General features: G+C 47.8%; 1 pseudogene; it reads left to right on the top strand.

Moving 5' to 3' along the window:
* Positions 1–315: 315 nt before the first annotated feature.
* On the top strand, positions 316–1,178 carry LOC144947599 (uncharacterized; annotated as a pseudogene).
* The last annotated feature ends 12,047 nt before the right edge of the window (positions 1,179–13,225 follow it).

Raw genomic sequence — 13,225 nt, 5'->3', positions numbered from 1 at the left:
ATCGGTGTGAGGACCACCACACATTTGAAACCATTCGCGGCGAGGCTCCTGCTGGAGAGGCACAGAGAGAAGAACAAAGCTGTGCATGTGTCGTTCCTCTACCTTGAAAAGGCATTTGACAGGGTCCCCCACGACCTCATCTGGCACTCGCTTCGATCGCATGGAGTCTCTGAAACCTACGTGCATTGGGTGCAACTCCTATACAAGAACGTCACCAGTGCAGTCAGGTGTGCAGTGGGCATATCACCGCCATTTCCCATCAGCGTTGGAGTGCACTAAGGATCGGCCCTGTCACCACTCCTGTTTATCCTGTGCATGGACACGATCACTGCCGACCTGCACACGCCCCTGCCATGGTCAATTCTCTACGCGGATGACGTCCTCCTCTCAGATGAAGAGAGAGAAGTGGAAAGACAAACGCGCCTGTGGAAGGAACGTTTGGACGAAAACGGGATGAGGTTCAACATCAAAAAGACGGGGTATATGGAGTGTGGCCCCCAAACCGACGGCACCATCAGCATTGACGGAGAAGATCTGAAGAAAGTGACGGACTTTAAGTACCTGGGCTCCACCATCAGCTCAGATGGTAGCATCACGACTGATGTGAGGTCACGAGTCAATGCGGCATGGATGAAGTGGAGGCAAGTCACCGGAGTCCTCTGTGATCGGAAAATGCCGGATAGGCTGCAGGGATAAATTCACAAGACCATCGTCCGACCGGTGGCACTCTATGGATCCGAGTGCTGGCCAGCCACAACTGTACACGAACAAGCCCTCCACACCATGGAGATGAGGATGCTCAGATGGAGCCTCGGACTCACTCGATGGGATCGTGTCATGAACGAAGACGTTCGGAAGCGACTTGGTGTGGCCCCCATTGCGGACGAGATGCTTGAGGCAAGGCTTCGGTGGTACGGCCATGTGATGCGAAGTGAAGAGTCATCAGTGGCCAAGACTGCCATGCGTATTGAGCCAGAGGGCCGCCGTCCACGCGGACGTCCGAAGAAGCGATGGATGGATCAAATAAAGGAAGACATGAAGACGGTCAACGCATCCCCTGAAGATGCCCTGGACCGAGCCAAATGGAGAAGACAATGCCGAAAAGCGGACCCTGCGCCACAGCGGGAACAACGCTAGGAAGAAGGGGTTTGACAGCAAGCCCGATGATGGGGGGTGTTTTCACATTTGTGTGTTGTCACGGGGGGTGCAAATCAGGGGCCGCACTAAAGGCCATCAGGGGCCGTCAATGGCCCACGGGCTTTGGAATAAAGACCACCGGTGTAGAGTTTCCATGTGTGTGTGTGTATTATTTATGTGGAGTGGTAGTATAGCGGTTAGCATGCTGCTACGCTACAAATCCGGAGGCCCGAGTTCGATTCTCGTTCACGGCCACCAACACTCGTGACGAATATCTGAACTGGTCCTGGGCCTTCTCCCCTAGATCCACTCGGCCTCAAATGAGTACCTGGCACGGTGTGTACACATCGCCACTGGGGCGACAAAGGCGGTCGGGCGTGGTGCTGACTGCCCACCCCCTCGTGTGTCATGCCGACCTTGATAGGTGCCACTTGCTAACAGCATTTGCCTCAACAGTCTGTTCGAAGTTGCGTCACAGTGACTCGTGCACCCCTCGCCTGTTCAGGACGCAGCTGAGCAACACGTGAACCACAATAACGAGCCGCACCGTTCATGTGCAGCCCCGCCAGTGCGATGTCGTCAACGGCAATTCACATTCCGCTGGTGGATGACAGCGAATAAGGTAATACTAATTAAAATCTATAAAACGCCCTTAATCATTCTCAGGGCGTTATAAGGTATAAAGCTGCAGCCCTGCAAGTGCTGATTGGCACCACCGCTAGTGGAAGGACCTCCACTACATGTGGCTCAGGAGAGCTCCTTTCAAAGGTAACACGTTCCTTCGGAGTGGGCAGATAGGAACTTGCTTGGACGGCGCATTCGTGCACGACAAAGCTCGCGGTCACGTGACGCACTTCAACCAATCCGGGAGCGTACTAAATGTTTGGGAGGGGCTATGCACGACAGACAATCCCTGGTGGGCAGTGTGGAACTGTTGTTCCTACCTGTAAAATTGCCTACTCTTGGATGAGGTGGGTACTCACACTTTACCCCGCCACACGATTGACTGTGGTACGTACGTTTATACCGTTCGGTGGGCGGAGATTGGTTGAGATGTTGAACTTCTTTCGCACCGTGCGGGGGAAGGGCAACAAATCAAACACAAAAATGAGTTCTAAAGAAATTCGTTTTCAATATAGATTTTACAGTGCATAGCTCCAGTGGCTTCTTAATATCGGAAGGAAGAGGATTCCAGACGGCCCCAGAAGCGCATCTGAAAGCGACGCGATGCAGTGACCGTCTTTTCTTCGATAAGCTAGCCCGAAAAAATATGTAAGAAACTTGCACCGTTGTGTTCAACTGCCGCGCCGGGAGATCAAACCGGCGGCGTCTGGTCTGCAAGCCCGGTGTTCTGACCACTACACCATGGCCAACCGTGTTTATTGCTGCTGCTGCTGCTGCCGCGTTACTCGGTGCCTCATTTTGTACATTTTACTTTTTTTTGCCAGAACGTTTTCATCAGCAAAGCAGGGGATAGGCGTCGCTAATGAATGGGTCTCAGAGAGCCCCATTACGAGGTGCCAGGTGGCTCGCGAGGCTAATAAATTCCGCGTCGGAAGCGCTGAACCAGTAACCGCCGAAAAGCCTGGGTTCAAACCTGGGTCTCGGCCACCCCTGATTCATCCAGGTGATCACATTCAGCGAGTTGGCTTTAAGTTTTGTCACAGTCGCCAATGAACTTCAGATTCGCGCAGCTTTCGGGGATGAAAAAGTGTTTGAAACGGCGTGTAACGGGCGACCGACACGCAGCAAAACACCCATCAGCGAGCGTGAGTTAAGTGCGGTCGAGTACATGGGGCACGCAAGGACTGAGTCACGACAGTCTCGCCTATCAGGAGGCTGCTCCCTGACATGACATGACACGGCGCTCGCTGTCGGATGATGGAATTCTAAAAGGACATTTCTTCATCTCGATTACAGCCAATTAGGCCATAATTGGTGTCAAAAGCGTGAAAAAAATGTCTTCGTATTTTTTGTAAAAGGAAAGCCAAGTTAAATTGCACTGTGATGTCTCTCGGTGCCGTGCGAATCCGGCGTGAGTGCAATTAAAAGAGCCGTGAATGCGAGTCTTGTGTGTGGCATCGGGGGTCGGGATCGAACTCATGACTTCCTATAAACGAGGCGAGCAAGTTAACATCTTGCCACCGTGATGTCCACTAATCGGAGGTTGCGGGGGGGGACAATCAATTTCACAACTCCCCCCCCCCCCCCACTTAGCAGCGAGTGTGCCGTTGTCCCGCTGAGAGTCTCACCCGCCACCTGTCTGTCTGGGATATAACTCAGCGGCTTGTCGAAGTGACTCAGTAGGCTCGTCCGCATGCATCAGACGCTGCCATCCTTGGCAGCCAACAAGGGGACCGTCTGGACCCCGAGGCTAGAGGTTCTACCACGCCGGGTCAGGATGGAGCTGGAACTGCGGAAGACGAGGGACGTTCAATTTGGCGGGTGCTTTTACACGTGACTTTCACGCAATTGAAGCATCGGATACACAAGAAAAACAAATATATGTGCGTGTATCGATGAGTAGTCTAGTGTCCACAGTGCACAGAGTACACTACACCACTACCCCCCACGATTAAAATGTACAAATCTTGTCAGGGGTTAACAACCTATCCTAAAATAAGTGCCACTTTGTGCAGTGATAGTCCTATGGAGAGACTGGACCCCGTAGGGGGAATGTGGAATTTCCACCACTGGCTCCGGGTCACAAACGGTGGTGAACCCCCAGGGGGTCCCGCTGCTTGTTTGAGTCAAACACCCTCGGACATCGATTCCCCCGCCCCCCTCACCCAATGCGAGTGGAATTTAAATTATTGACATAAACTCATCAGCACAACTTTCATTTCAAGCATACATTACTTATTTGTAAACTGCTGGTCACCCTAACCAGATACTGGCCCAGATTCAAAAATATTTAATTTCCAAAATTGCGCAATTAGCAGGTTCCGTGGTGGTAATGTTTGGCACAAGTGTTGTACATTTCCACTGCGTGGTCTTCAAAACACATCTGCTCGTTGCTATGAACGAATAATCGTGATCTCAGAATGCAATCGTCAATGTAATTAATTTACTGGCTAATGACCCTTCATTAAGATTAATTACAATAATGTAAGTCATAATGACATGTGCAATTAACAGATCATAGCAATCACTTAGATAATTTAACACGTAGGCTTTTCGCGACCAATATCCATAAGAGGATTTTGGGTTAGATCACGTAAATATATGAATGTGTCGTTAAAACCCGCCACCACCAAAACTACTACTGGCCAAGACTAATTAGAGAATATATCGAAATTGAAAGAAATAAAAATAATGTTAACCGTTCGGATAGCTACTGCCTTAGTGTTGCGTGGAAGCGAATCATCAAATCGTACATGATTTAAATGCACGCCTATAAAGCACAGCATACTTCAATAGGGATTACCGTTGGTACGGCTATTTCACAATAGACAGAAAAGCCAAGATCAAAGGGCTCGCATAATACACATACATAATGTACGTTGACTCAGTAACCCCCCCCCCCCCCCACATTGTGCAAGATTGCAGACGCGTGGTCACCACATCTACACCTCTATATAAGGAACGAAACAGGTGGACTTCTCCACAAATCTGGCTGTCGCCTGATGAAGCTAGTTGTAATTACTGGCGAAACGTCGTACTCAGATTGTAATTGTTGTGGCTTGGCTCTCCAACACACCGGTGTGCTGTACTAGTATACTACACTATACACTACACTATACACTAGTGCTGTACTAGTGACGAATTGGCACGTTCTGTTTACGTGACAACCCTTACTAGTTGGCTGTGTCGGGTGGTGGCGGGTTTTAACGACACTTGTATATATTTCCACGATCTAACCCCAAAAACCTATATGCAGTTAGATAATCCTAACAACACTGCCAACTATCTCAAATGACAGTTGCACATTATGAATTCAGCAATTTGCACAACTTTGTGGGACAAATACCAAGTTGGTAAAACAGCGTCCAGTGTTTGTTTACTCGTGAAGGTTTCTCGCACACGGCCACCATGATCGTTACGTAACAGCTATGTACAAAAATTGTACGCTCGGTATTGTTTTACAAAATGTTACTTGTTTGTCGCCGAGGTTTAATCTGACATGAGACAGAGAGAGCGTGTGGCTTGCACGCAGCCCTACCAGCTTTTTCATGTCAAGGCAGCTGCCACTTGCTACTGCACTGAGTCCTTCCCTACCGAGAGCACACAGGACAAGACCACTTCTATGTAGCTCTTTTTCAGAGGTGACCTGGCCACAAATGATAGCTCAACGAAGTGACTCATCGTGTGGAAATTTACAGGAACCAAATACTCTAAACGCACGTTTCTGAATGTGGAAGGGAAAACCAGAGGACCCGGAGAAAAATCCACATGACCACGAGGAGAACATGCAAACTCCAAATTATACAGGCATCAGGGGTCGGCATCGAACCCACGACCTCCTGCACACCAGGTGAGGGAGTTAACATCTTGCCACCGCAGCACCCAATACATCCCGCTTGAAGAGATGTAGCCAAGAAACTTACACAAAAATGATTGGTGCCCCACAATCCAGTAATAGATTGGCCTATGACCAACTTCTATTTGCATACGCGGTGCAGGAAAACTCCTCATATCCTCGGTGATTTGTGGGACGCCCATCTCTAATGCTATTATCCGTGGGATTAAAAACAATTAAGGATAATTGCAGATAATAGGATGTCGGTGAAAAGGCGTTCTGCTGTGTGTTGTACGTACAGGTCTGACATCGTTGTCGTCACCGTGTGAAAAAATCTACGAAAGGCCCCCACACCACAGCTTCTCCGCTCAACAAGTCGACAACCGTGATTCGGCATTTACCGAGCTCATCTACCCCCCTCCCCCCCCCAAAAAAAATCCGTGAACACAACGGAGACACGGACGCCAAAAAAAACCCCTCTGTGGTGCGTGAACCGCTCGCTGGGGCGTTTTCCCCAGGCGCCGATTTATTGCCCCTCTGCGTGGCGGAGCTGAGCTCCACCTTCTGCACGAGCCTGTCCCGCTAAGGAGGCATTCTCCTCGTGTGCGTCGGCACTGCGAAGATTAGGCCAATGCGCACGTCATATACTGCGTTGTAGATTGTCTGCTGCAAAGTTTGAATATGTTTATTACTTCCCCTTCGCAATACTTTTGCGGTTGTCAGTCGTACTGTCCCGTTGTCTACTTGTTGTTTTAATAAAGCACAATTGTTTATTAAGACGATTCCATTGCCTATGGCGTTCTGGAATCGTAGGATATAATGACATGTATGCGCCGACTTGAGATACACGGTGTATTTATGCAGAGCGGTTTCAAAAGCTAAACGTGTAGCTATTTTAATAACTGTACAGGCCAAAAAGTACGAAAACCGAATCCTGGTTTCACATGCATGGCACATCATCAGCCCAGTTCAACCCTGCCATTGTAAATCTTGGTCCACGCATTGACCAAGCAATGATGGTCGAAGAGAATCGGTGAACGTAGAGAAACACTGGGCAATGAGAAACGCTGGGGTGACAAGGGCCACACTTCTCCTGCACAAAGTAGGAGTGCGCAAAGCTACCATAGCGATTATATAATGGTAACATTTGAATTGCGTGGCGTTTCAATGCCACGAAAAATGTCGAAGACATTGTGCAGGGAAAACACAGGAATTTACGAACCTTGCTCTGTGGCTGCCCTGCAAATAAGGCGACGCGTGAAACCGCGCTTATCGCAAGCCAGGAATCGGATATCAATTCCCCCCCTTGCCTCTGTGCGTCATTGGGCAGGGGATGGAGCACGGGTCACTACAGGCATGAGAACGCAGCGGGTGTAAATCTACAGCGCCACCGTTGCCCTGTGACGCAGCGCACTGGATGAAGCGGTACCATCGTTGTGCGCGAGACTCAGGGCTCTGATTTGGCTAATCGTCAGCAATACAACGGTAGACATGGTGCGTTTGGGTGCACGTTAATCCAACGTTTACAACCGCATGCCAACAATGGCCCAACGTGTAACGTGCCAGCCGCGAGGCTGCTGACCTATGTACAGGTTTGTGCTATCTCATCGTATGCATGGGTTATCTTGTATGTGGGTTACCTCTAGAGTTGAACTGTCTGATTAGAATCAAGCAATCCATTTTTCTTTGGTTCTTTAGGTAAAGTCACGTAGATAGAAAAAGAATAATAAAAATAAAGTGACAAAAAATGATTAAAAAATATATTAAAAAAAAACATTAATGTAGACTGTAGCCTGGTTCTTAATCGGAGTGAGTGTACTGACAGTCTATAATGTAGACTGTAGCCTGGTTCTTAACTTCGGTGAGCATACTGGCAGTCTATAATGTCGACTGTAGCCTGATTCTTAATCTCGGTGAGTGTACTGGCAGTCTATAATGTAGACTGTAGCCTGGTTTTTAAGCTTGGTGAGCGTAGTGGAATTCTATAATGTAAACTGTAGCAATGGTTATTAAACTTGGTGAGCGTTCTGGCAGTCTACAATGTAGACTTATTCTTGTTTCTTCCAGTAATAAAAAAAAATAAAAGAAAAAATAAAGATAAAAAACAAAAACCACGACGCTTCGATCACAACACAAGCGATCGTCTTCAAGAGGAAAGAGGGAGCTGGTCACCTAAGGCCTACCGCTCCCCATACATACATGCACACGTGTATGCGCACACGGGGGGCAGGGCTGGAATGAACTGTATCTACATCTGTCAGCCACCGGTCAAACGTGTCGAGCTATTTACATTTTCATCATCGGGACGTCACGGCTTTCGGATCATTAATTCGCACGGGGAAGCGGTGAAATCCAAAACGTGTGACGACTTCATTATGAATCACTCTTTCCAACATCAGCACGTGAGCAAATGTTGACCTGCGAGGTCACGCATGCATATGCTTTATATTTGTTGAATGGCAGTTAATTTTCGCACCATTCCGTTATACATTTACCATCGCCATGATATCAATAATTTTACTCTCCTGCAATACACACGGGGGGTTTTGTCCTTGGTTTATGGTTTGTTATCTTGGCACATGCGGCAATGGACTTAACATAAATACAAATAATGTCCGTCCACGTTTATCTTGAGCCCAACTTTGCAGTCATTTTTTTATGAAGTCGTTAAATTATTTCCTGTAATTATTTTCCATTGGTTGTTATAATGACTGTGTCTTCATCAAATATCAGATGTCTAATATTTTCTCCATGCGACAACTGCGGTAGCAGGCTCTGTCATTCCATGATCGGCCTTTTCAGTCATTACCTCTCAGAGAAAAGTGAAATATGGAAGCTTATCGTCTGAATATTTCCCCCCGTATATATATGAAGGCATTTATTTCTCCAATCCAGGTTTTCGGATCTTCTAATGTCTAATAATGGCGACGACTTCTGGAGGATTTCAGTTAGCAGTGAAAAGAGCATGGTTGCTGATGATGACGATGATGTTAAGGAAATAGTACTCCAATCAACTCCATTTACCCCGCGTGGTCTCAGACCAGAGTAACTTTATAATCGCTTCAACGGAGCATTGCATTCAACCATGTTTAGCAACACGCGTTTAGAGAATTTGGCTGCTATAATCTTCCACATGATGATAAGCCACTTCGTTGAGCTATCATTTGTGGCCAGGTCACTTATGAAAAAGAGCTACATAGCTCAGTGGGCCTTAGCTGGTACAATACAAATAGTTTAACATGTAGGCTTTTGCGACCAATATTATAAATCTTGTGGCTTTGCTCTCCAACACACCGGCGTGCTGTACTAGTAACGAATTGGCATGTTCCGTTTACATGACAACCCTTACTAGTTGGCTGTGTCGGGTGGTGGCGGGTTTAACGACACATTTATATATTTACGCGATCTAACCCAAAACCACCTGTATCACGGACAATAAAAAATAATGTAGTTCTAGTTTCATCACAACGCTCGACTCCAGATCGCTGAGCTGAGAATTAAAATCAAGTGGGGGGGGGGGGCGGGGGGTTGAACTCAGCCCATCAGCACCACTGTGGCCCACGTGAAACCAGGTGCTGATCCGTGTAAATAGTCAACAGTGGTAAATCTTGAGGAGAGTGGCCTCCTCCCACCTTAGGAATGTGGAATGTCCACTCGTGGCTCTGGGCTGCCAATGAAGATGAGCACCAAACTCAATGCTCATTGGAGGAGCGCGAGAGAGAGAGAGAGACGCTGTACCTCGTTTAGCCCCTTTTGACGAGGCAACTCCTCAACCAACCACATAAATCAATGTACTTACAGTTCCCAGCCCAGATTCCATTATCTTCGTAGCAACAAAACCAAACATGCGACACATTCGTCAATAGCACTGCCCCCAAAATAAAACTATCCACTGTCTATCGAACAGAGGTGTGGACTCGAGTCATGTGACTTGGACTCGAGTCAGACTCGAGTCATGAATTTGATGACTTGCGACTCGACTTGGACTTGCATAACAATGACTTTGTCCCACCTCTGCTATCGAATAATAGGCAACGTATGTAAGGGACGACGTTTTTGAGAAAAATGGCCATTCTTTACCACACACGCACACACACAGAGACCTATGAGCATCTCGTGCTCTCATTTAGCCCCGCCCCCCCTCCCGATACGTTCCATTCATTGGCTACCACATTCTGATAAGCCCCCCCTCTCCTCCCCCTTAACTTGTATTTAAGAGTTTGCATCTTGGAATCCCTGCCTCACTTGATGCAGCAAATCTGGCTGTGACGGTCCCACCTGACGACGGAGACTTGTGTTATTATTTGGTTCTTTCGGTTAAGTCACGTCTAAAGATAAAATAATAAATTAAATTAAATAATAGAATACGACGTTTCGATTGCAACACAAGCAATCATCATCAGGTATAATGAAATAGCGACATAATATCTAACCAGAAAACTATAGACAGACATATTAGCAGACAGATATCACAAGATACATACATAGCGAGAGCAACACAGGTGACAGAGAGGGGTGATCGTCTCTGTGGGGTGGCCTTAAATAGACAGAGGGGGGGCGGAGGCAGAGAGAGGGAGGGGGGTTAGAAAAAATTAGCATATCAATTTAATTTATTATTTTATCTTTAGACGTGACTTAACCGAAAGAACCAAATAATAATTCCTGCAGTCACGAAAGTTCTAAAATTAAGATTGAGACTTGTGTTGCCTCCGAAACGTCGTGATTTTATTATTTTATTTTTCGTTTTTTATTAATTTTTATGTAATTTTTTACCTACGTGACTTTACCGCAAGAACTAAGAGTATGAATCCTTGCAGTCACGAAAGCTTCAAATCTTGAGACCATGGACATCGAGTGAAAAAAAGAGTCGGGAGACACCGCATCCGCGCTTCAGCATTTGTGCGTCACTGCCGGCCTCGTATTTGGCGCGTTCACTTTGATGAACTTGACGAGCGGGGGTTGTGGTTTTTTGTTGTTAACGGACTGGGTCGACGTCACACGAACGTGCGCGTTTTCCTTGGACCGATGCCCTCAACCAGTGGCGTGCGTGCGCGTAGCAGAGACGGTGCGACTTTGACGGTCTCTTGATCTGCCCGTGTAGTCCTGTTAGTTAAACACATTAATTGGGTGATTCGGCTGCTTTGTTATCTACTTATGTTGAAGCTCTTTCGCGCCGTGCGTAGCCAACCGCGCTAATGGGAGGTGCGTGGGGTGTGGGGTACATCAAACTAAACACGCGCGACTAACGATGCAACCTTAACACGTGTGTCGATAACACTGAGTGGCCTTAATAGGGAGCGAAAATACACCGTGGGTGCACGTGCTCTCTGCTTGATGTGCGATGAGCAAGAGGGCCCTGCCCGAAACGTCGCCTGTTACATATTTCTCAATTTTAAGGCCGCAACAATGTTATTGGAAAATGAGTTTTGGGGCCGTCCATAAATGACGTCACGCACCTGGGGGGGGGGAGGGTCAGACATTTGTGACGATGTGTGACGAGGGGGAGGGGGTTTGAGAAATGTGACGTCACATAAAAATGCGCAACTTTAAATAAAATATAGACAACACGTTGTACTTAATTAAATCGACTTTTTAATAAATGTTTTCTCCTACAACATCAGAGTGCAGCGCCACATTAAATACACACTACAATGACAATAGTTTAAAGCGATTTGAAGCATGTTTTATTTTGGGGGGGGGCGGGGGGGCAGAGCTTTGTGACGTCGTATTTGAGGGGGGGGGGGTCTGACTTTTTGTGACGCCGTGTGACAAGGGGGGGGGGGTCAAAAATCGTCCAAAATCGCGTGACGTCATTTATGGGCGGCCCCTTTCCTGCGCTCCACACGCGTTCCCTCCCGATCACACGCCCAGACTGTCTTTACAATCGCTTGGTAAATGCGACGTGCGGTGTTTATTTGCTGCGGTGTTTATTTGCAGCGGTGCGGGCCGGACACTTTGGGGCACATTTTATATTTTCAACTTTGAGTGCCGACTCGGGCAGAGGCAGCCTTGAGGGGTGTCAGCCCACGCGTGCCATTCGCGAGACACCACGATCCCATAAAACCTATTATAGCCTGTGAATTATTACTGTGATCGGCGTCTCCCTTTGATGTGCTTTCGAGCTCGTTGTTCAATACTCGACTGTTTGCCCTTTGACTTTTAACAATCCCAAGAATGCGTGTGACCTTTGCGAAGACACCCGCCATTCATTCCTCCATTTTTCACGACAGAAAGAAATCCACCGGCGGCTTGGAGCTGTGAAGAAAGATGGAGAGAGAGAGAGAGTGAGAGAGTGGAGTGTGTGGTTTGGGGAGGTTGAGACACAAGGCTGTACCACACCACCGGTTCGTGCAGTGCACTCAGATTAGACATTTTTGGGCCATTCTTCGTTGCGCTGTGTAGAAAGGGACATTGCCCAAAACGTCGTCTATTTTTTGTGTTCCTTTTAAAGGCCACAGTGTTGTGGACGAATGTGTTGAGTTCGGTGTTTTATTTGTGCCTGTGCACCGCTGCCAATACAGCAGCAGCACCAATTAATCGATCTTCTTGCTCAAGATTTTCAAATCGTACTTTCCGGTAACCCTAACACCGCCCCGTTATGCAAATTTCACGCGCCCCAATCGGAGGGCGAGCGGTGATTGACGAACAGAAGCTGTCTGGATCTGCCCGCCCATGCGAGTAAGAAAAGTACCTCGACTTGACGGGTCCCGCTGTATTTTAATTATTATTTCACACCCCCCATCCTGCCCCCCCCCTCCTGCCCCCCTCCACCCTGTCACTTTGCCAATTGCTACACCTGTTGCCAAGTTCTTTTCCCCATCTTTCGAACGTATTACTCACAGCAGGCAGACACATCTCGGCGGCGAGCTGTCATAGATCGAGACATCAAAGGATCTCTGCTCCGATTCTTATTATTTTGTACATCATTTGAAAACGAAAAAAGCGGCAGGCATACGATGGTAATTTTCTTTTGAACGTCGCCAGCCATTCCACGGCATCCAGGGTGCTCGCTAGAGCGTTCCAGACGGCGCGCAGTTTGGTGGGGTCCCACGGTCGTTCCATTTGTGGAGGATATCTCCACAGCTTCTTCCGTCTCTTGTTGTTCTTGGGACGACGTTTTTGAGAGTGGCCCTCACTGTCGTCGGTTCTCCCCCGTGTTGTTGAACCGCTCTTTGTGTGTTTAGTTTGTTGTCCTTCCCCCGCGCCTCCGATTAGCGCGGTTGGCTACGTACCGTGCGAAAGAAGTTCAACGTGCATACAAAGAACATTGCCACGAAAAACCTGCTCTGCAGTGACAGTAGTCATCCCGAAAAGAGAAGTGGTTCTCACCATCAAACCCTGGAAATTCCACCAATGGGCTCAGAAAAAGCCAACGGAGATGAGTGCTCAAACTCAGACTTTATTATTTCAGCCGGTCAGGCCTCATTGAGCTAAGCAGCTCTGATTACAAGGACGACCGCAGCCACCGGACTGTCGCCATCGTTGGCAGCTGCAGGACGCTGCAGGGAGAGAGTGTGTAAACTAACCGGAGCGAAAATATTTCTAGATTTGAAGCTTTCGTGACTGCAAGGATTCATACTCTTAGTTTTTTCGGTAAAATCACGTAGGTAAAAAAAATGTGATTTAAAA

The sequence above is a fragment of the Lampetra fluviatilis genome, chromosome 46, assembly GCF_964198595.1.
Source record: "Lampetra fluviatilis chromosome 46, kcLamFluv1.1, whole genome shotgun sequence".
Classification (NCBI taxonomy): domain Eukaryota; kingdom Metazoa; phylum Chordata; class Hyperoartia; order Petromyzontiformes; family Petromyzontidae; genus Lampetra; species Lampetra fluviatilis.
This window is presented reverse-complemented; position numbering and strand designations above follow the sequence as displayed.